The sequence below is a fragment of the Ictidomys tridecemlineatus genome, chromosome 8, assembly GCF_052094955.1.
Source record: "Ictidomys tridecemlineatus isolate mIctTri1 chromosome 8, mIctTri1.hap1, whole genome shotgun sequence".
Classification (NCBI taxonomy): Eukaryota; Metazoa; Chordata; class Mammalia; order Rodentia; family Sciuridae; genus Ictidomys; species Ictidomys tridecemlineatus.
In genome coordinates, this window is record NC_135484.1 from 85,160,815 (window position 1) to 85,184,589 (window position 23,775).

The 23,775-nt window shown below is 33.5% G+C and overlaps 1 protein-coding gene across 3 annotated transcripts in view; it reads right to left on the reverse strand.

The window, feature by feature from the left end:
* The window catches only part of Kcnq5 (potassium voltage-gated channel subfamily Q member 5), a 521,076-nt gene that overhangs the window by 442,914 nt on the left and 54,387 nt on the right, over positions 1–23,775 (reverse strand). The gene's annotated exons all lie outside the window — the stretch shown is intronic.

The following is a 23,775-nucleotide window of genomic DNA, read 5'->3' on the forward strand; positions in this document are numbered from 1 at the left end:
TTAGTGCCCTGTAGATATACATAAAAGTGAATTCACTGCGCTCTATTCACATATGTACATAGAAAAGTTTGGTCAGATTCATGCCACTGTTCTTCACTTTTCCTGTCCCATCTCCCTCCCCCTCAATCCCCTGTCTCTAATTCACTGATCTCTCTGATATCTTCATGGGATTTCTTTCCCTTAGTTTTTTTTTTTTTTTCTTTTTCCTCCCACCATCCTTATTTTGGTCTAACTTCCACATATGAGAGAAAATATACAACCCTTGATTTTATTTCACTTAGTGTGCTGTTATCCTGTTTACATTGATAAACCAGAAAATGCCGTAATTTCATTCTATATGGTTGGATCTGACCTGGAAGTTCTGAATCTTAAAGACAGAAGAACTACAACTTGGGAGCTGAGTTTGGATAAAAGGCCAGGTTAGGGCCAGATTCTTGAATATGATGGCTGATTACACAAAGCCAGCATAGTCGAATGCCGACTGTGGACCCTGAAGACGTGTCCACCTGCTCTAGTGGAAACAAAATCTTTTTCATTCAGATTTATTAAGATATTCTGTGTTTGCTTAATGATTAAACATGCACATATAAAATTATAATTGATATCTAGCTAAAATTCTATCCTAAATTAGTTATTATCAGACAAATGTATAATTTAAATTCTAGGAGATTCAAGGATCATGGAATGAATTGAACACTTAAGCATTTTATCTTAGCTATAATTTTTCTCAAGAGCTATTTTTCGATGATTTTCAATATTTTTAATTTCACTTAACAAACATAAACTTCATATCATATCCTACTGAATCAAGGTATAAAGTATGTCACTTTAAAATAATTCCTAGATAGATATAGATAAACATAGATATATCCCAGAACTGGATAAAACCTGAAGATAGAGATTAACAGTCACATACAGAACACTTCTTTTACCAAGATAAATTGATACTGATCTTTCTTAATTTAATTAAGACCTCCTGCCTTTACATTTAAAGGAATATTCATCAACACAGTTCTCTAGTGGGACAGGACACATTCATGAGATGCAAAAATTTGCATTCAGTAATGGAAATGGTTAATACACTTAAAAAGCCAGTGGGTTTGGTAATATGCATGAAAATCTTAAAAGTTTTTATGAAGTAGCTAATTGTCATTCCCACTGGAGACCTTATATGACTATGTTAACTAGACATCTCTGTCCTTGGCATGGAAGTCAAGAAACAATTAAGTTAACAAATTTTCCTAAAAGTATCCTAAGTATAATACAGGTAGAGGGATTATGTTGGTGTAGGTATCTTCATATTATGAATATGAATGAACATAGGAAATTATTGCATGTGGCTCTAAGAGTTGTTCTTTTGACAAGGGAACAGATAAATATGTACTTTACAATTAATGGTGGTGTGGATTACTGTAGAAAGCTATTCTGTATTTTTCTTTTTACAAGCATTTGCAGTAGTCATATTTCCCTTGGTGAATTATGCTTTGGCGTAATGCATCAAGAGGAAGGCACCTTGATGCTTTCAAGGCTATCATGACACCAATTTAGGTTGCCACATGAGGAATTAACTAAAATAGAGAATCTATTGCTTAATAGGAGTTAATAATGCTTTCTCATTAACTTAATCTAATATCAAAAAGTAATTCAGGCATAGAAAAAATAAGAAAAAAAATGGTTATATACTGATATTCATAAACTGATTAAAACTTGTTTATATATGTACTCACATACGTATTCAGGTATGTACTCATATTTTTTAACTACAAGTATATGCATTCATATGACTATAACATATATACATACATACATATGTATGTATGTATATAAATATTTTAGAATCCACCAGAAGTTCATGGGCAAAGAAAGGCTGATCTCTATGTGCTTTTGCTATATTCCTTATACACCTCTACATGTTAAATACTTCTATTGCATTTATTCACTTATAGCTCTCTTTACTCTCTCTGTACTGTGAATCTCTGAGGATTGATAGCTATAATTCATCTCTTCATTCTGAGTGTCTACCACAGTTTCTGGGAAAGAGGAAACACAAAGAAATCTCTAACAGATGAATGATAACATCATTTTTATCTTACTTTAAAAAAGACATATTTTAAATTTCAATTGCAATAAGATATTTGATAATATATGAAATTTACCAGATTCCTGAAACTTATGCAGGAAATATCCTTTCCATTTCATAGTTTTTACTTGGTGCATTTATGTTTCCGATTTAATAAGATCATAATAGCTATGTTTACAATGACCAATAAGGTGTTTCTGTTTTGAACCACTCAACAATTCATATACAAAGAAAAAATGCAACTGTATTATGAGTGGCATTTTAATTAAACTTAATTTTTATAATTTTTAATATTTCTGATTTCTGCTGTCACATTTAACCTAAATTTCAAAGTAAATTAAACAAGCTTCTCACACAGTAAACATTTGTCAAATATGTATTTCAAATCAATTTAGGGAAACATAATAGCTAATTTTAATAGTTTTCTATTCTTTTGTTCAACTTTTCACACCAACCTTTTTTTTTTTTTGGTAAGACAACAATGCCTAAAAAAATAAAAAAACCTTGAACTAGACTCTGTATTTTGATAATATATTTCAGTGAATTTGACCCTGTGGACACTAAACAATATAACAAATTACCTCCCAGATTGAAGCAATTTAGGTATAAAACCTGACAGGTACTTTATGTCAATTATCAAACTAAGTTTGATAATTGCTTTGAAAATTCTCCTTCACCTTATTTTTTTTAAAGGAACACAAAATCTTATAGGAGAAAAAATTAGATTTTACAAATTTTCATTTCTTATTGTCTACATTTTATTAAAAAATCCTCTGACAGTAAAACCTCTAGGCTTATTTTTAAGAATTGTTACATAAAAATGCAACAATACTTCAGTTTGAACCTAAACTTTCCTCTTTTTAAGAACCTAAACTTTCCTCTTTTTAAGAAAGTAGTCTCCACAAGGAAGTAACTAGTGTTTCTTTTATTCTGTAGAGGCAATTCTACCATTTATACCTTGGCAAATGCAGTCTGTCCTATTCATACTTGTTAAACATTGAGAAAAGCAGTAAACTGACTGTATACAAGCATATTTATATTCTAGCTTTAGCATCCGCTGTTTGGCCTAATTGATGACAGTCCCACAAGGAATTCTGATGAAGCAGAATATCTGCGGTCACAATTTGTCCTATCGATTAAAGTGAATAAGTAATCAGTACACCTCCAAAAGCATGTCTCAAGAATACCACCTACTCCCTATGAGGCTGAGAGATGGGATTAAACAAAAACCAAGGGAAGAATATCTGGTGAGAGAAAAAAATCAAGCAAATACAGTAAGGAACAGAAATCCCTGGAGAAATACTGACTAGTTCAGTTTATTTGGAACAAAGACACCATGAAAAAGTCAATCCCGAAATAACATGAAAGGCAGGCTAAGCTATTATGAAGGCAGTGGGTTGCTTCTAAGTTTTGGAACTGAGGGGTACATGATAAAACTACTGTAATACATTTTCTGTAAGTCATTTATAGACTTAATGCAATAGCATTATAATCATTTTAAAATCAAAAAGAAAAAGGAAAAGAAATAGCATGTTCTATTTATTATTACTGAATCCAGAGATGTACAATGGGATAAAGATACAGAAAGATCAAATAATATCATTTCATGTTTTAAAAGAGTTCTAGTTACAGAATGGATAAACTCAATCAATAAATGGGCAAAGAAACCAGAAGGCACTTCTCAAAAGAAGAAATATGCACAGTCAACAAGTATGTGAAAAAATGTTCAACATATCTAGCAATTAGAGAAATGCAAATTAAAATTATACTGGGATTTCACTCCATCAAGAATGGAAATTATCAAGAATACACGTAATAGTAAATGTTAGAGAGGATGTGGGGAAAAGGGAAAACTCATACATTGTTGAAGAATGCAAATTAGTGCGACTCTGAGAAGCAGTAAGGAGATTCCTCAAAAAATTAGGAATGAAACCACCATTTTACCCAGTTATCCCACTCCTCAGTATATACCCAAAAGACTTAAAAATCAGCACACTACACAAACACATCAATGTTTAAAATAGCACAACTCATAATAGCTAAGGTATGAAATTAACCTAGAAGCCCATCAACAGATGAATGGATAAAGAAAATGTGGTATACATACACAATGAAATATTACTCAGCCATAAAGAAGAATGACTCTGTGACATTTGCCAGTAAATAGATGGATCTGCAGACTCTCATACTAAGTAAGCCAATCCCCCCAAATCAAAGGGCGAATGTTCTCTCTTATGTGGATGCTAAACCACAATAAGGAGTGGGGGTAGAAGTTCAGTGGATTAGACAAAAGCAAATAAAGGGAAAGGAGTGGGGATAGGAATAGGAAAGACAGTGAATGAATCTGACATAACTTTCCTTTGTACATATATGAATACACCACAATGAATCTTACTATCCTGTACATCCACAAGACTGGGGTCCTAATTAGAATAAGATATATTAAATGCTTATATAAATATATCAAAATAGATTCTACTGTCATGTATAAATTTTAAAAAAGTGAAAATTATGAAAAGAAACTCTGAAAAAATACTTTCTTATGCCCAAAAGAAAGAATTTTACATATCATACGAAAAGAAATAACATTTCATTGTTTACGATAATTTTTCAGAAAAGCTAAGATGATATTTCTAAAAAGCAAAAACAAGGTGTATGGACAATTTAAGCTCATATTATATTTTATTTTAATTAAGAAGGCACCCTCAAATTATAAAATTGTTATCAGATTTCATTTTACATGTGATTTTATTTTTTGAAAAATTCTTAATATATTATACTAAGTGAAGAAAGTCATTATTACATTTGCCTAAAAGAATTTATTAAGCATATCTTGCATGAATTCCTGCAGGCTTCTCACTGGGAAATTAGGGGGAAAAAAGAAGTTTATAAAGGCATAAAAAGAACATGAATGTTGTGAATGTATTATGTAAGAGCTTAAATAATGAACTTGAAAATAATTCAGTTTGGTCTTTATGAGTTTTAGAAACCATTTTAAAAAATTAAATTTCACATGCTTCCACTATCACTCCATAAACATCAAGAAATAATTTTCTAACATTTGTGATTATGTATGTACAAATAAGTAAACAGGAAATAATCTTCTTTTAAAACCTAATTAAAATATATCTGAAACTATTGAATAAAAATTTTAAAAATTTAAAACAACACCTCATGTGCAATTATAAGAATTCAGAGAAGTAAGTTACAATTCACTTTTATTTTCATAGAAAATATGTTTGGGGCCTATTTTAAGACATGCAAAAATGTAGCATAAATATTAACATTTAAAAGCAGGCACAAAATCATTTATTGAATTTTCCTTTTTTAAACCTTATTTTGAGAGGAAGTCTCCTAGAATGAGCAGTTTTAAAAGTTTCATAGGAACAGTAAATACATCAAATGTCCTCATCCTAGATAATGACTTCCTTTTCAGACCCATGTACAATCTTAAAATTTAGCTGAAAATTAAAGCACATATTACAAACAGAATTGGATAAATGGAAAACATGGTTTTTTTTTTTAAAAAATCAGACCAAATGAGAAAATATCTAAAAATGCTCACATACAGTACATCTAAACCACCTGAATTTGTTGCTTTATAGACTGAGCTGATTTGTCTGCAAATGCTTCTTTGTAAGAATTTTAAGTTTGGGTACCTTAGCTCTGGCCAAATAAAATATTTTTAAAGTAATGGTTTAACTAGCTATTTTCAGTCCTTTTGGTTTTGTTGGATTGGTACGACATAATTCTTATCCCTCAAAAATTAACAATCTCCTGGGGGAAACAGACATTTAACAAATAATTACAAAACAAGGCATAAGTGCAATAATCAAGAGATGCCCAGGGCAGAGGCAAGTGCTACCTAAGCAATCTCTTCAGGAGGTGATATGGAGCTGGGATTAAAAGGAGAAGTTAGAGTAAATACAAAGAGAGATTTAAGGGCAGCATGGGCAAAGGCAGATGGCTGGGAAGAGCAGGACAACACAACAAGTTCAAAGGTAGCTAGAATGGAGTTTAGAGTCTGAGGTAGAGTGCATGGAGAAATGAGGACTGCTCCTGTCCACAAGGGGTGTAATCTGACCTGATTAGAGCTTGTCCTCTTGCCTGCTGGTTGCAGGGGGCCAATGCAGGTCTCCAGCAGGGGGGTGACATCTGCAGATCTGCATCCTAAGTAGATCACCCTGTGGTTGTGCAGAGGACAGAATGGAGTGGAACAATCCAGGAGGAGACTGGGAGAGAGTTGAATAGGGCCTAAGGCAGGTCAGAGATGGCAATGATGGAGAAGATGAGAAAGATTAGTAAAATATTTTTTAGAAAAATCAACACTGAACCCAAGGAAGGGAAGAGACACTTGAAATGATAATAAATATGAATGATTTCACCTGGATCTGCCAAAAGTGTTGCTTCATGGAGTGAAATCATTCTGCAAAGCCACATTTTTTTTTTCATTTGCAGTAAATTCTGGGGAATTGTACACAACCTGATAATCAGAACCTATGTTTGTGTTGAAAGTTCTATGTGAACAGGTCACACATAGAGGACAGGGGAGAACAACATCACCGCTTATCTGATGCTGTGCAGTCCTCAGGCTGAGTTTTAAAGTATTTCCACAGAGAGTAGAACCAAACAAAGGGAGTTTTGTTCTTTGAAATTTGAAAACACATCTTTCTCTACTTGAACCATAGCTATTTATTGCAACATTCCAAGAATTTAATACTTTTTATCAATTGCAAAAAAGTACCTGTTTCCTAAACCCTTTCATATGCTCCTGAAGAAAAAAAAAAAGAAAAAGGAACCTGTATTTCCTGAAGCTGAGCCAATAACTCAAAAATGCCCATGTTATTTCCCTTGAGCCACATGAATTGGTGATTGTATTTGGCTTCCACTTTTTATCCCAGCAGCCCTTCACACTGCTAAACAGATTTTCAAATCTCATCTTTGCTCAACTTCACCCTCATAATGTATTTTTATTGAAAAGTCATTTGTTTTGTGCATGTTAACTCTCCTCTGAAAGGGTATTCTAGGACATGTACAAACTAAGACAAATGACAAAAAAAAATAATTTGTATTTCCTTTGAATTACTGTATTCTATAATATTAATGTGCTGTGGGAAAAATTTTAACAATTTGTTGAACATTCTCTGAAACAGTGTAATGTAACACAGAATTTACTGGCTTCATCAAAAACCAGCCTACAAGATTTTTTTTTTCTTGCTATGCAGGAAGCACAAAATGATTCCTAGCTAAAAAATGTATACTACTATTTATAAAATTACCAAATTTTTTTTACTAATTTTGAGTATTTTATTTGTAAATGTGATATTATTATATTTGGAACTTAACTTTTCAAAAGTTAAAAAGAAGTGTCTGAAGCTGGGGTAAAAAGCCTTAAACATTATGTACTCTTCACTCGGCCTTTGCTCTACTACATTAAAAAACAAACAAACAAACAAACAAAAAAAAACCCTGAGTAATTGCTTTGTTAGGGAAGAGAGGTGGGAGGGGAAAGGAGGGAAAAGGGGTATTGCACAGAAGATGGAAGGAGACCCTCAACATTATACAGAATACATGTATGATGTTGTGAGGGGGGGGGGAAGTGTGTCACATTAGATTGGGTAGAGAGAAGTGATGGGAGGGGAGGGCAGGAGAGGGGAAAGGGGGAAAGGAAGGACAGCAGAATAAAATAGACATTATTATTGCTGTATGTATAACAATGTGATTCTGCAACCCATACAATCAGAAGAATGAGAAATTATACCCCATTTGATTCAAATGTATGAAATGTCAAGATCATTGTACTGTCATGTGTAACTAATAAAAAAAATGAAAAAAATTCATAATACAAAAGCTTTAATTGTAGATTTTTTTTTAACCTTGATCTGGTATTGAACAAATAGCCCACTCTACAAAGTGCACCAAAAATAATTTATTTATCTTTCAGAGAGTCATTTTAGTAACTGAGGCTACTAAAATTTCCCTTCATATTTTTGACATCAGAGTATAACCTCAAAATTTTGTTGCTGATGTCCTTGCTGCTATTGTTCTGTCTGAAATGAGTGAAACCATGAATGAATTTAGGAAATAGTAAGGTAGTCACATAATAGAAGAATAAAAACAATGTTTTTTTCCTGAATTTACAGAATGTAATTCTGGATATTACTTAGTTCGTACCTGAAAACCTCCACAGAGGTTTAGCTGAGGGGTGGTAGGTCAGTTTTTCAACCTGGCAGTCATGATGGATGACATGCAAAACCCTCTCTTGGGCATGTGCAGACTATTGGGCTGTGCTTTGTGTAAGATTTCCAGAGAACTGGTTGCAACTCCACTCTTGCTTTCCTTCTCAAGGAAGCACATATGATTGTAAAAAGTGAATAGAAGTTTGTTTAGGAATAATCTTGGATCTGCTAGAATGTATATTTAAAAGGCCATTTTAAAAATTTAGTTCTTTATTGTACTATTTTATTGTTATGAGTAAAGTTAATTAAGAGACACCTAGCAATTGGCACTGGTTGAAAACCACATAATCAGATATTGTAAAAGCAGGCACTGCTTAAACCTGATAAGTCTTAAAAGAACAAAACAAAAAAACCTCAGTGGGAGAGAGTTAAATGGGCCTGAGCAAGAACTATGATCATAGGAATGAGGTTAATCATGGCAGAAATTGTTTGAAAAATTTGGAATATGTTAAACTGAAGTAAAATTGTTACATCTATTTAGCTTTTGGGGTGCAGATAAGGAACTGGGCCCCAAAACCAAACAGAAATCAATTTGCACCTCAGATCTGCCAATTACCGCCAGTTAGCTGCCTGAGGTAACGGTACTTTTGAGAATTAGGATAAGAATAGTTATGTCTAAACATAATAACAATATGACAAAATATAACTGCCCTGATTATCAAAATAGCTGGTATTAATATCTTACATTTACTGAGTGTTTATGCTGTTTCAAGTGTTTTATATAAATGAACTCATTTAGTCCACAAGCCTTTGAGATGGATGTGGCTCTTATGCCCTTTTTACAGAAGAAGAAGAATTAAGAAATAACTAATTATGCATGAAAATTAAAGTGGGTTGCATGGAAAGCATGATGTCTAAAACACAGATTTAATAAATGTTAACTATTTTGCTTACAGAAATTTAAACCAATGGTGTAAGTAATGAATAGTACTCCAAAATAAGAATACTTAAGCCTGATCAAAATTAAGCTAAATTTTCAAATTAATGAAAGTTCAAATTAGTCATTTCATCTCAACATAAACCAAAGTAAGTGGTAAGAATGAAAATAATGTGGTTTAAGGATTCTTCAATTAAATAAAACTTCAACTCATCAAATTATAAATTCTTAAGATGAACAGAGCCATCATCTATTCTTCAGTTGGGGTGTTTATATAATTCACAACAAAGTGGGAGGTTTGGCAATCTTCTAATTAATTGACTTGATATAAGTAGCTAAGGAGGATAATATAACTCCCATAGCAAAAACAAAATTTTTGACCTAAATCATAAATTTTGGGGGAATCAAGAAAAAAAAAAGGAAGTTCTTACTCAGCTGACATGAATAAAAGAATTGTTACACTTTCTTTGTTCACTGGAGCATTTTGTAAATTTCTAAATGACAGTTTGTCAGCATTTAATCACTGATCGCATATTTAATCATTGTTAATTTAAATGCAAGTTCATATTATCTGATAAATACTACCTCATATGAAAAAGAAGTCCAGAGCAACTTTTCCTTGTTTTCCCTTCTTATTCCTTAAAAGTGGATCTGAATCTAAAATTTCAGAGAATCTACCTGATTTCTGTCTTAATACTTGATCTAGATTTTGCCCATTAATGTGCACTCTTACCTCTAGTTTTTCCAAAGAGCTATCCTTATATACAAGTTTTAGCCAAAACAGTGTTTAAATGGGTGCCTTCTGCCACTTCCAATAAGAAATCAATATGCTCTTTAATTATGACATTGTGTTATCATTAATTTTATTTGGCCTTTTTAATTATAATAAAAACTAAGAACAAACAAACAAAAAACAACCAGAATTCTATTCCCTGAATATCATGGAACGTTTGTTCTTTCATTTATATTAACACCTGTCAACATGTTCAGATAGTGCTTTGAGAATCCCCTAATTGCAACATAAACAAAAACAAAAAATATGTAAATGTGTTCATTTTTAGCGATGCTTTACACATTAGAGTTTTAAAACAAAGACTAACTTTTTCCTAAAAATACCGACTTCAGTAATTTTTGAGAAGAAATTGATTTACAGATATCTATGAACACACTTTTAAAAAGAATTTTGCTTTATCAACATCTTTGATAAAATCTATACATATTTAGTGGTACATCTTCATATTTTGATATGTGTACACATTGCAAATTAATCACCGTAAAAAAACAATTAATATGCTCATTTGTCAACTATTCCTCAATAAAACTAAAAAGAACCCCTTTAATAAAACAGATAAAAGGTGACGGCTGTGACTAATAAAATGGTTCAAAATGCAAACCTCAATGTAAAACTGAAGTAACTGTATCCATGTCTTAAAACTTTATTTTGTGTTGATAATTTTAGCAGTCAGCATCAAATATTTCTTAATCACCTCCTGCTTTATTTTTCACACAAGTCTAAGAAATCTTATTTTGTTATAAGTTTTGTGATTCTTAAATTCATCTTGGATTAGTTTATTTTATCAACGTCCCTTGGCTTTCTTTGCCTATGGTTTAGAGAAAAGTGCTTTTGTGAAAAAAAATATTAGAATTTCTATTTCAAATCTCAGCAGAAGAAACCACTGAAATAAACCAAGCTGTGGCCCACCATGAGTTATTAGATTGTATAACTATCTTACATGGTTGTTCCCCGACCCCGGCATCCCACTTGCTCCCTCCACAATTCAAATAGTGCCTAAAAATGCATAATTGGTAAGATCTTTGGTGAAAATGAATGACCTGTTAAAACAACCATCCTATTAGAGCTATGGAATCAATGCTCTCTGAAATACTAGTTTACAGGGAAAATGTGAGTCAGTGATTCTGAGTTAAATGGAATCAAAAAACTAAACACCAGACAGTTAGCGGGTGCATACCTGTGGAGGCTGAGAGAATGCTTAAGCTCATTCCCTGGACAACATAGTGAGACCCTGTCTCAAGCAAGCAAGTGACAAGGAAAAAAACCTAAATACTGTTTGACTTTAATGATTACCTGATTTAACAGTTTCAAAAAATAAGTTAAAACAATATTACCTCAGCTTCACAGTGACGATCTTGGCAAAATATGGAAGTAAATCACGATGCCATGCTTGACTACAAATAGGTATCAAGCTTTGGAAGACTGAATGGTAACCTGATTATCCTCAGCATCCTCAGCTTCAGTACATCTTATCATAAAGTTATTAATTATTATCTGGTACTGAAGTGTCAATCAGTGTTCAGTGCCAATTTTATTACCTTTTGACCTATAGATATATCTTTCCTCTTTATGCAGTAGATGTACTTTTAAAGATTGAGAAAAAAAAATAAATTTGCCATACTGAATCATATTTAAGGTGCTATGGGTTTTCCTAAGTAAAAGTATTTCCCAATGTAAATCCAAATATACTCCTATTTTAGAAAATCCTAAAAATATGCTTTGTATTGTTAAGTACATGTTTTAACACAGCAGATTTTTCTAAAGCAGAGAATGCCCTAGATAACACAAATTTATTTATTTATTTATTTATTTTTCAACCATTAGATTGTATTTAATATAGTAATGGAGAATAGTTTATAACATGCTATATAATGTTACTATCTGACATCTTAGAGCACCAATCTTATTTTGCAGTAAGAATTAAGAAATGATTAGTACTGTTGCTGCTCCACTGCACATCACTGACCCTTCAGAATTCAAGCAGCCTCAAATAGTCTCTCACCCTGACTGGAGCTCAGCAAGAGCAGGGACCACATTATCCACAATAGAACCAGCACTCTTGAGGGTTTCTGGCTCTGATAAGATCTCTCAATAGTTACTCATTGAGCAAATGAATGAATGAAGACTGGCATGCAGATAAAGTTATTGAAATAGTTGTTAGGAATAGAATGGCAGACCATCTATAAGAGATTTATTTATTTATTTATTACGGATTTAATGCAATTCCTATTAAGATTCCAATGACATTCTTCTTAAAAATAGAGAAAGCAATCATTAAATTTATTTTGAAAAATAAGAGGCCCAGAATAGCCAAAGCAATCCCTAGTGAGAAAAGTGAAACAGGAGGCAGCACCATACCAGACCTTCCATAATATTACAGACTCATAGTAACAAAAACGGCTTGGTTTTGGCACTAAAAGAGACATGTAGACCAATGGAACAGAATAGAAGACACAGAGAAAAACCCACCTATAAACAGTTATTTCATACTAGACAAAGTCACCACAAACATACATCAGAGAAAAGATAGCTTCTTCCACAAATGGGGCTGGGTTAAACATTAATTCAAAGGATATTGATTGTGATCCACTAAGAGATAATACAGAGTTACCACCTAGCATTGCATAAAAATAGTAGATCTTGCCTATTTATTAATGTGAGTCACTTTTGAAGATGTCTTCTTTTTTTTACTGTAATTATCTCATACAAGCCCAATACATTGATTTAAAACAGAAATAATAAATCTATTTCTGTTTTAAATTATGATGAACAGGGTATAAAAGAAAATAACTAGATTTATAAAGTGTCTAATATTTAAAATTTTCACACCTAGATTTTATCAAGCATTTTACCAGATCTATATGTTGTTAATAGTTTTGCTAATTTTTCTAAAATTATCATAATTTGCTTTATAACAATGTTATTTTAGCTGCTGCACAGTGTTGTGCTATTTGTCCATTTCACTCATGAAAGACCCATGGATTATTTCCACATTTTACTCTTATAGCTATTGCTATGAACAATTTTTTAGACATCTTTGTACAAATACATGACAAATTTTCAAGATTACATAGAAAAGTGGAATTGCTGGGTCATAGGATACACATTCCTTCAAATTTGTCCTATATTTGCAAATTACTCTGTAAGTTGACTCTGTGTGTTAGCCATCTTTTCATCACTGTGACCAAAATACTAGACACAAAAAACTTCACGGAAAAAAGGTTCATTTTTGGCTCAGAGTTTCAAAAGTTTTAGTCTATGGTTGCAGCTTCATTGTTCTGGGCCTGAAGTGAAGCAGAACAGCATAGTGGAAAAGCTTCTCAGCTCATGGCAGCCAGGAACAAGAGAGTGAGAGTGGGACAGAGGGGAGGAAGAGCCAAGGACAAGATATAGTCCCAATGGAAAGCTCCCAGTGACCTACATCCTCCAACCTCCCAATAGTCCATTCAACTACGAATAGATTAATCCACTAATGAGATCTGAGCCATCATGTTCCAATAAATTTCCAAAAGACCCACCTCTGGACACTTGTTGCATTGGGCACCAAATCTTCAATACATAAGCTTTGGGGGGAAAGTCCAGATCCAAACCATAATACCCATCTGTAGTGGCAACTTGAAAACCCGCATTCTCTTTTCAAGTTAAAATAAACTAAAACTATATGTATCAATATATATATAAATCTTTCAAAACATTATTCTTGAATGAAACAAAAATAAATACAATTTTAAATCCCCCCCCAAACAAGTGTATGTGTACCCAGGTGGATATGCATGTTATATTTATTATATAGTTTATAGAAAAACTCACATGTAGTGACAATACAAAAACATGCATGTGTGGAACAGACATCCACTTAAAGAAAATGGCATTACAGAGGGGGAAATGGGAATAGAATGGGGATATGGGACCCCCAACACCATCTATAAATTTCAGTTCTTTGTAAGAAAATCTGGAGAAAATGTGGTAAATGTTAATTCATTTTATATAAGAGAAGAGTAGAAAAATAATTATTATTTTCTGTAATTGAGCTTAAAAATTAGTGGAAAGTGAGAAATGAAACATTGAACTTATATAGAAATTAATGTCCTTCTGAAATGGTATTGAAGTCATGAAATGCAAACTCATGTTTTAAAACAATGATCACTGATGTGTACAACGACCTCAATAACACTTGTCCTAGAACAGAGAACAGTGTAGATCTAATGTCCAGGTGTTCCCTCCTTGGGTCCTCACAGCCATTCTGAGACAGACTGGCATGAATCCATCATATAAGTGAAGAAATTGGACTCAGCAAGCTTCACTGATGTGCCCATGAGCAACTACAGAGTTAATCTGGGTCCAAGTCAGTATCAGAACCCAGGAATACTTCCTAGGTCTAGGCTCTCTCACCTAACTCTGTCACAAAAACTCTATACCTCTCAATCCATGAGATGAAAGGTCAGACACATAAGGAGGATGTATGAAGTTGTGACCATGACAAGCCTTTAGAACAAAATAATAGAAATTTTAAGGTATGCAGCTAGTGCATCTGCAGACAGACTCCTCCTGTCCATGTAGGGGACACAATTGGTGCTGGCCTTTCTGAGGGTCACAGTGGAGATGCTCCATCTAAGGTGCACAGATGCTGCATACTTTTGGGGTTCTATCTTTTTCATGGAAATGATAGTCTGCAAAATTTGGAAAAGGGTAATCACCAGAAAAATTATCCATATTTTACACAATCAAAATGTATAATTTCTCACTACTTCCTTAGTAACCCTGCAGCTTAAAACAAGGTAGTCTGGAATGGGGCTGTCCTAGTTTTTGCTTGGCAGAAGGCAGCTGGCATTTATGTGCAATGGCCCAAAGGAAGAAATTAAATCTTAAAAATTTAAGTTAATCAATGTTCTACAAAAATCAGTGAAGAGGATAAATACAAGAAAACATGAATTTCTGACATCTTCAGAAACTAAAACTTCTGAAGCTATATTTCTTTTTACTTCAATTTACTTTCAAATCTGAGAGCCAATTGTAAAATATCTATGGTATGGGGAGGGCAGAAAGAAAAGTCTTAAAACAGTTAATATATATGTTTCTCTCAAAATGAAATCAGTGGGGTGCTAGTTGTAATACCTCTTCTTATTAGTTTATAATTACAATTCAATATAAGCAATGAAAATAGCCACCTCTCTAGAATAGTTTAGGCAGAGTCTTGGCCTGTGATGGCATAATTTAAGCAACCAGTCATAGCCAGTTTTACAATTCTATGATTAGGGTTTTTTTTAACTGATATATGATTAGTTTCATTTTTCTGTAATCTTTTCTTTTTATACCTCCAAAGAAAAACTTTTACTCCACACTCTGACTCTCAAGGAATCCTTTACCCTGACAGTAGCAGTGTTTTTTTCTTCTAGCAAATGTCTCCCCAAAATGTCATGAAGTAAACCCAAACAGCTCAAGGGTTCAAACAACCTACCTTTCCAATCCATTGTACTTTCTCAATTCTCATTATGCTTAACCCTTGGCAGCATTTAATGTTCCTTATAAATTCCTTAATCTTAACATGCTCTTCTCATTTCACTCCTAAAACATCTTCTAATTCTCTAAATATGCCTTCAGTCTCCTTTGAATGTTCTTTCTCTTTTTGTTTTCATCAATCACATAAACTTCTGAGAATTACTCCCTTCTTCCTGATTATCTTTATTCTACATGTTCTTCTTGGGTACTCTCATTCATTCCCATAATTTTAATTATGACCTATAAGTTACTAGCCCATAAATGTATATCTCTAAATTCGGTCTCTGTCTCAAAAATCCAAGCCAATTCTTCACATTGCTACTAGAATTATTCACTTAAAAAAAATCTGCCACTTGTTGAAAATATCATGGCTCCTCTGACCTGGATGATAAAGTCCAAATTTCTTAGTGTTATATATATATCCATCTATTGTATGTCCCTATATGGTTTTCTAATCTCATAACCCTGCAGCATATCACGGCAGTACCTCTTCAACCCTTCTTCACTCATCTGTTTCTTGCTGTAGTGCCCATATTTCCAGGATCAAGTGCATTAAGACCTCATCAGTCTGATAGGCAGATTTTTTAAAACCAGGGTAAAAGGTCTCATTCAGTCAAAACTGTCTTGACAAGTCTGGAACGTAGAGTTTTTGTCTTCCTGAAGAAGCCATTCCAAACTGCCTACAGAGTCCATTCTCTGTCATCTTAGAAAATGTCAAAAAAAAAAAAAAACCATTCATCATGTAGTATGCATTTACAAAGCCTTGTATAGATGAACCCACATTCTAGGATCCTCACTTCAGGAGGAAGACTCTTCTTCAAGTTGAATTACTTTCTTTAACCAACAAATTAGTTTCAGACCTGGAGAGGGAGGAAAGAGACGTGCAATATAACAGACCAATCGCATGAACCCTGGTCATCGAGGAAGCAACTCTGCTGCAGGCAAATGGTTCTCATATATCCAGCTCATTATGCAAGCTAAATTTGACTTATTCCATGAATATTTTCTTCCTCTATGTTTGTATAAAATCTAGTCTATGGCTTGACTGTAACTCATAGCATATTTATATGTAATTACTTGATTTTCTGTCCATCTTCCCAGTCTGTGAACTCCTTGTAGATAAGCAGAACACCTGGCATACAGCAGATGCCAATAAAGAAGTAATGAACTCACCCTTCAAGAACAGCAATGCCTAGGATACAATGAAGAAAAGGTTGATTTTTAAAAGAATTCTTGTAATCATAGAGATGACTATATTAAAAATAGCACTATTTGGTCACAGAAATTATGACTGCTGATATAACATTATGAAGTCTCTCTCATTAAAATGACATGTTCGTAAAATGCAATTAGAGGTAACTGACCCTATCCACTACAAGTTCTCAGACACCATAAAGCAGTTGTAATGGCAAAAATAATTTTGCTTGAAAATTCAAGCTAAAAAAAGTTGGCAAATATTTCCCTATGCAATCTCAAAGCAATCTTGTTTCCATTTTTCAAAATCCCCTAAGAACTAAGGACATAAATTCTTGTTACAAAAAGAGAGACTTGCCCCAGTGAACAATGCTAATTTCACAGGCATGACAGGTGGAAATACAGAGTGCCCTAGAGATTAGGACATCTATCCAAACTTCCTAGCAGTTACAAAAATGTGCCAATAATAATTCTTTTTCTTATTTCCACATCTCTAATATTCATGTTTCTATTCCTTCCCTGATATTTCACATTAATATAACTTTCTTCTCTATAATTTAGTTCTTTATTTAGTTTACAAAGTAGGCATTATACTAAGAAGGTACAGTATTCATCTTTTGGCATCAGTACTAGTTGCTCTTAGCAACCACAACTTGAATGGAAACTTTATTTTCATCTGGTTACTCAAAATAGGACTGAAGGGTCAACTGCAGAGCAATTGTAAAAGGCAGGTCTTAAACTGGAAAATTGCTCAATATAAGACCCTCTTTCATTTGTACTATACCAATGACATTAGGAGTTTTGTTCACAATATTTCATAATTCATGGGGTTTATAAATTGAGGTTTCTAAGTGACATTTGCAAAAATAGGATTTAAGCATTCCAACTTTAAATATCCTTATTATTGAGGCTATGGTGATGAACTACTTAATTGGCACAAATAGACAGAAAAATAGGTGAAGGAAATAGTAATTTTTTCAAATGTTATGCCAAGTACTTTGAAACTGTAGCTCTTTTTTAATTCACTGGTTTTTAATTTGAGTTCAAGTTTCTAAGAACTGATTCTAAGAGGCAGAGCAAATTTGCTATCTATTCTTAAAGTAGTAAATGAAATGACTAAAAAGCTAATGACTATGAATATTTTGGAATTATTATATGAAAATAACATTTGCTAAGGAAAATTATTGAGAAAAAAAAGGATAAATATAGCTTTCTTTATGTTCTTTAAAACCCACTTTTAGAGGCTGGGGGTGTGGCTCAGTTGTGGACACTTGCCTTGCACATGTGAGGCACTAGGCTCTATTCTTGGCACTATATATAAATAAATAGTTATTGTGTCCATCTACAACTAAAAAACCCCCATTTTTAAATAATTTATGTATAGTACTCTAACATTTCATATGTACCATAAACATTAATATCCTTCCTATGAAGAATGAAAATACTACAGAAAAATACCTACAGTTCCACTAATGTTGTACCTTAAGAAATGTTAGGCTTCTTTGACAACAGATTGTAGATGTCACAGGCTAACCAGTATCAGAGCCCTGTGTGTGCGTGAGAAATGAATGCTGACATCAGGATCATTAACAGCATCTCTTACATTGATATTTCACAAGATTTGCCTCTTTCATTATAACTCTTTTGTAAGAAGATGCCAAGTAATTGGTAACACCAATGTTTTACATTGTTTAAGTCAATTCAGTTCGACAATGAAATTTTATTAGTGCTCTATCCAAACTCTAAATAGGATATAAACCTTTTGTTCATAGAATACACAATTTAGTCAGGGAGATTATTTTATGTATCTCTATCCAGAGTTATTTATCTTATAGAAGAGTGGGAACCAAAGCACAGAGAATCAAAAAACAGGTCAAAAATATATGGAAAGTAATTTGTAAATATGAGGATGATCTTTAAATTATATTAATAGACCTGGGGCAGCAACTATATATGATTGTATGAGGAAAAGATTCTGCGGAAATAGCCTATTTTCATGCTTCTATAAGCTATTCCAATTGAGTTTTGAAATTCACATTATAAATTTAATCTTGTATCTCTTTACTCTTAATGAAGTCTTCAAAAAGAAGATCAGTTACTGAACCAGAATACTGACAACTTACTATGTGATTTTGTTTTGTTTTTCTTTATCATTTTCCTGCCACACTGGGGTTCTATCAGAACCTGTTATATTTAACTAGAAAAACTAAACACAATTAAAACCAATTTAAAACTGCATGCAATGTAATTGAGTTGCAGTGTATTTCATGAATGTAAATTTTACTGCTTCCCACAAAAATACTTAATGCAATGAAAACAGACTAACATTTGCTTAATACTTGACATGTAAGCAGGAGTATGTTTAATGTTCAGTTTTATTTAAACACAAATTCTCAGTTCTGAGAAAGTCTATCACCTCTGAAAAGTGTTTTCTGAGGGGACTGGAATCTGGTGTGGGTCTGCCACAAATGCATTTTACTCTTAGCAAGGATACTGCTCTGGACCTCCATCCACCGGATGCTCCTTGACCTCCTGGGTTAATGCTCTCTCACCCAGTTCTCTCTGTATGAATGGTCATGTTTGTGAGAGGACTGGATGAGTTGGGGACGTTGCCTGAGATTGTGGAATGTCTCTTTTTGTTGGAGATTTTTTTTGTTTTGTTTTTCCTGTGTGAAGGCCAGCTTTGACCATGGGGGAATTAGAATCGTGACTGAAGGTCCATTCCATTAGTCACTTTCCCCATCACTGCCCTCACTCACTCTGTTCCTGTTGCTGACGTTACAGTTCCACACATTTGGAGAGAGAGAGAATTGTTGTGTGGTTTGTATTCTAACCAGAGGACTCCAGAGAGCTGTCTCTATGAAGTTCCTTCTAAACTACAAAATTAGTTGCAGACAGACCATAAGTAAATTCAGTTCTCAAATGCAAGAACTTTAAATGAGCAAAGAATACTTAATGACAATGAGACATTTCTATTGGTCAAAACTCTTTATTTCTACAAAATTTCTTTCTCTCTAAGTGTGTGTGTGTGTGTGTGTGTGTGTGTGTGTGTGTGTGTGTGTGAGGGAGGGGTTCTTGGGATCAAACCCAGGGCCTTGTGAATGCTAGGCAAGCACTCTACCACTGAGCTACACCTCCAGATCCTCCCACCCTGTAAGCTTCATTTTGAGATAGGTCTTGCTAAGTTGCCCACCCTGGCCTCAAACTTGTGGTCCTCTCACCTCAGCCTTACAAATTGCTGGGATTACAAGCATATGCCATTTCATCCAACTAAAATTTTTACTTTTAAATGTGCACCATTTTGTCATGAAGTATTTTGGGAGGTCACTAATCTTATAATTTTGGGCAACTTGAATATAAAAAAAAAAAAAGCAATTCACCACAAACTGACACTTTAAAATAAACTAGCATTTTTTAAAATTATAGACATTTTATAGTATTAAATAACATTAAAAAAGTTGGAAAACTATGATGAATATTGTCTATCAATAAATATGCAATCTTAATCAGGGTATGAAGAATGTCTCTGGAAACATTTTATATTTTATTTTTTTATGTATGACCATACCCCATCTAAACCCAGAAAAGTTATCCAGAAAATTCAACTATATAAGCATTGCTAAGAAATCAACAACTTAAACAGATTTGATGACAATTAAAACTGCCTGCACATGTTCTGTCACGAATGCTCATTTTGTTATTTGTAAGAGGAAATTCCATACTACCATAGAGATTCTATAAATTATTTTTTTAGGTATAATTCTGACCTGTTGCTTCATCTGTTTTCTCCAAACAATATGCAATAAAAAACAGCAAATAAGAAAAGATAGATGTGAAGAAATGCTGTAAGTGAACATACAACATGGCTCATGAAAAGAAAAAAAGACCAATAAAATAAAACAAAAATGTTACTTCTTATCTCAGAATGCATAGCATAATTATCCCACATGTACTAAAGACTTAAAAGTGAAAATAAAGTTATAAATATTCTAAAAGTAAAGATGGGAGCAGTAATATGTAATCTCATCCTAGATATATTCAATACAAGAAAATAATTTTTTGGATTCAGCATAAAAAAATCCCACCATTATAAAAAAATCAAAATATACAAAAAACTTGAAAAGTTTGTATCAGTGACAAAAGACACATTTTTAGTAAATACATGTTTCCTAGAAAATAAGGAAAAGATCACTAACACAATGGAAACATAAGCAAAGACTATAACAGACTGGTTCTCAGAGAAGAAAGTACTGATAGTTACTAAACATAAAAATTGTTTTTCAACCTCAGATATTAACAAGAAAATATACATTAAAACTATACTGACCTACCATTTTGACCTGTCAGCTCAAGAAACACCCCAAAATTGATAACACACTTTTGTTGGAAAGGTTCAAAAGCTTACCCTTAAATTGGAAAAGGGTAGGACCCAATGTGGAGCAATGGAAAAAAACTAACATTTTATACTGTTTGATCCAGTTGTATTATGGATTCAATGCTGGCATCCCCTCAAAATCCTCAAAGTCCCCTCAATAAGACAATATTAAGAAGTGGGACCTTTAGAGGAATTAGGTTTAGATGAAGTCACGAGGGTGGAGTCATTGTAGTGGGATTTGGAAGAGATATCAGGGCTCTCTCTGAGTGCACAGAAAGGAGAGGACATGTGAGCATGCATGTTATCACATGGCCATCTACAAGCTAGGAAGAAGGCTCATACACAATAGTGTCTTGATCTTGGACCTTTCTGTCTGTAGAACTATGAGCCATAAATGCCCTGTTATTTAAACCTTCCAGCCCATAGCATTTGGTTATCATGTTCTAAGACACTTTTGATTTGTTCTAAGACACTTATATGCAGCTCTCCTCTCAACACACTAACACACAAGTGATATACATTCATCTAAGTATTTTATGAGAAATAGGATATGCAATATTGAAAATACTGAAACCTGGTTAAATAAATTAGTATGTGTGTGTGTGTGTGTGTGTGTGTGTGTGTGTGTGTGTATATATATATATATTTGATGAAATTTTGTGTAGTATAAAAATAAATTAAGCAGTGTTATATGTACTAAGGCAAAAGAACAGTATATATGATATTGTGATATGCTAACATTTATGATAAGAAGTAGAATTTATATCTCTAATGATAATACAGATAACCTATGTTTGGGGGGGGGGTTGGTTTGTTGGTTGTTTGGTTGGTGCTGGGGATCAAACCTAGGGGCACCTTGGCAATGAGCTACATCTGCAGTCCTTTTTTATTTTTTGAGACAGAGTCTCACTAATTTGCTTAGGGAATCCTCGCTAACTTGCTGAGGCTGGCCTGGAATTCGCAATCCTCTTTCCTCAGCCTTCTGAGTCTCTGGGTTATAGGTATGCACCACCACACCTGGCTTTCATGTAGCATGTCTGAAGGACACCAAAAATGCCAAGACAGTAGTACTAATGGGAAGGAAACCAGTTGTCAGGAGGGACAGTAATGAGTAGATGACTTCCCAATATTAACTAATGGGTTCCTTTTAATTTCATGTTATGTGTGTGGGTATCTGTGTGTATATATATATACACAAAGTCAAAGCAAAAGAGCAGTATATATGATGGAATGTATATCATCTGGCTAATGAAAAACTTTAAGTTTAACTTAAAACAGTATATTTTACTTCATTGAGGGATTTATTCTAAGAAAACTATTTATTGATGAGTCAGAAACTTTGTGTATCTCAGAAATTACTAGATTCATTTCAACTCTTTAGGCCCAGATTTTTTTAAGTACAGGTTACTAAAGTAGATAAAATAGGGGGCTGGGATATAGCTCAGTTGGTAGAGTCTTGCCTTGCATGCACAAGGCCCTTGGTTCAATCCCCAGCACCATTACTTAAAAAAAAAAAAAGATATATTCCTAAAGTAGATAAAATAGATTTTCTTAAGCCAAATTAGAATTTGTCTGAATTCAGTTATTCTGCACAATGTTCACCTTATAGTCCCCTACCTCATCTCATATTCATCATTTTTTTTTATCTTTTTGTTGTTGTTGTTCTGTGTGTTTGCTGTGCTTGTTTGTTTGGAGTCCTGTGTAAAAACAATCTTCAGAGGGAAGGATCATGTTCTAGGTCAAGAAACACAGCCCAGTAGAAATGCTTTTAAAGAATTATGTAGAGGAAAAATAGAATAATATCTAGAATCCTTATATTAACATGTATGGGAAAGGCAGATCTGTCCAAAAGACACTGTTAGAAGTTTTTGTACACTTTTACTGTCACACTGGGTGAAATTTTCCAGACAAATGTCAAGTAACACATTGGGAAGAAACCAAAATACTTTATAAGTACAGGCTCTCACTTGGTTTGGAGAGTGGTTAGGAGCTTGTCAGTAATCTCCCGTGTTGGGGTGTATAGGATGTGGTCTCTGTTAGTGCAAACAAAAGATCCAAGTTGTGACCTAAGAAGGATGCTAAATAAATAACGACTTTGGTGCATATGGCTGGAGGGCACATGGTCATTCAGAACAGGAGTGCTGAGAGAGCCACAGTGGGGTTATTTTCTTTGCTTTATAGAGACTAGGTGATCATGTCATTACATAATAGATGATGACACCAGACATATATGAACAAAGTTTAGTTAAGGGTTTGGAACTGGGAGGCCTGTGTGTTGACAATGATCACGTAGAACAGTAAACCCTAAGACTCAGTCTCATTACTAGAAAAATAGAGATACTAAAGTTTCTCTTACAAGTAAAATTTTCTGAGAACAGAAAATGGATTATTTATATAGAAACATTAAAGAAAAGCCTGTTAATAATTATATAATTAAGCTCCAAACAGTGTTAATCTGAACACTCTGACATAATCACTCATCCTAACTGGGTAAGCTGGTAAGCAGGTACAGTATAAGCATTCTTTATTTTTAAAAATTTTTAAATTTTAATTTGTTATATATGACAACAGAATGCCTTACAATTCATATTACACATATACAGCACAATTTTCCATATCTCTAAGAGCATTCTTAAGAGACAGCAAACGCATGTGCAGGAACGATCCCTGGGCATGTGACACATGTGTATAATGAGCTTGCTTCAAGCTCACATAAAG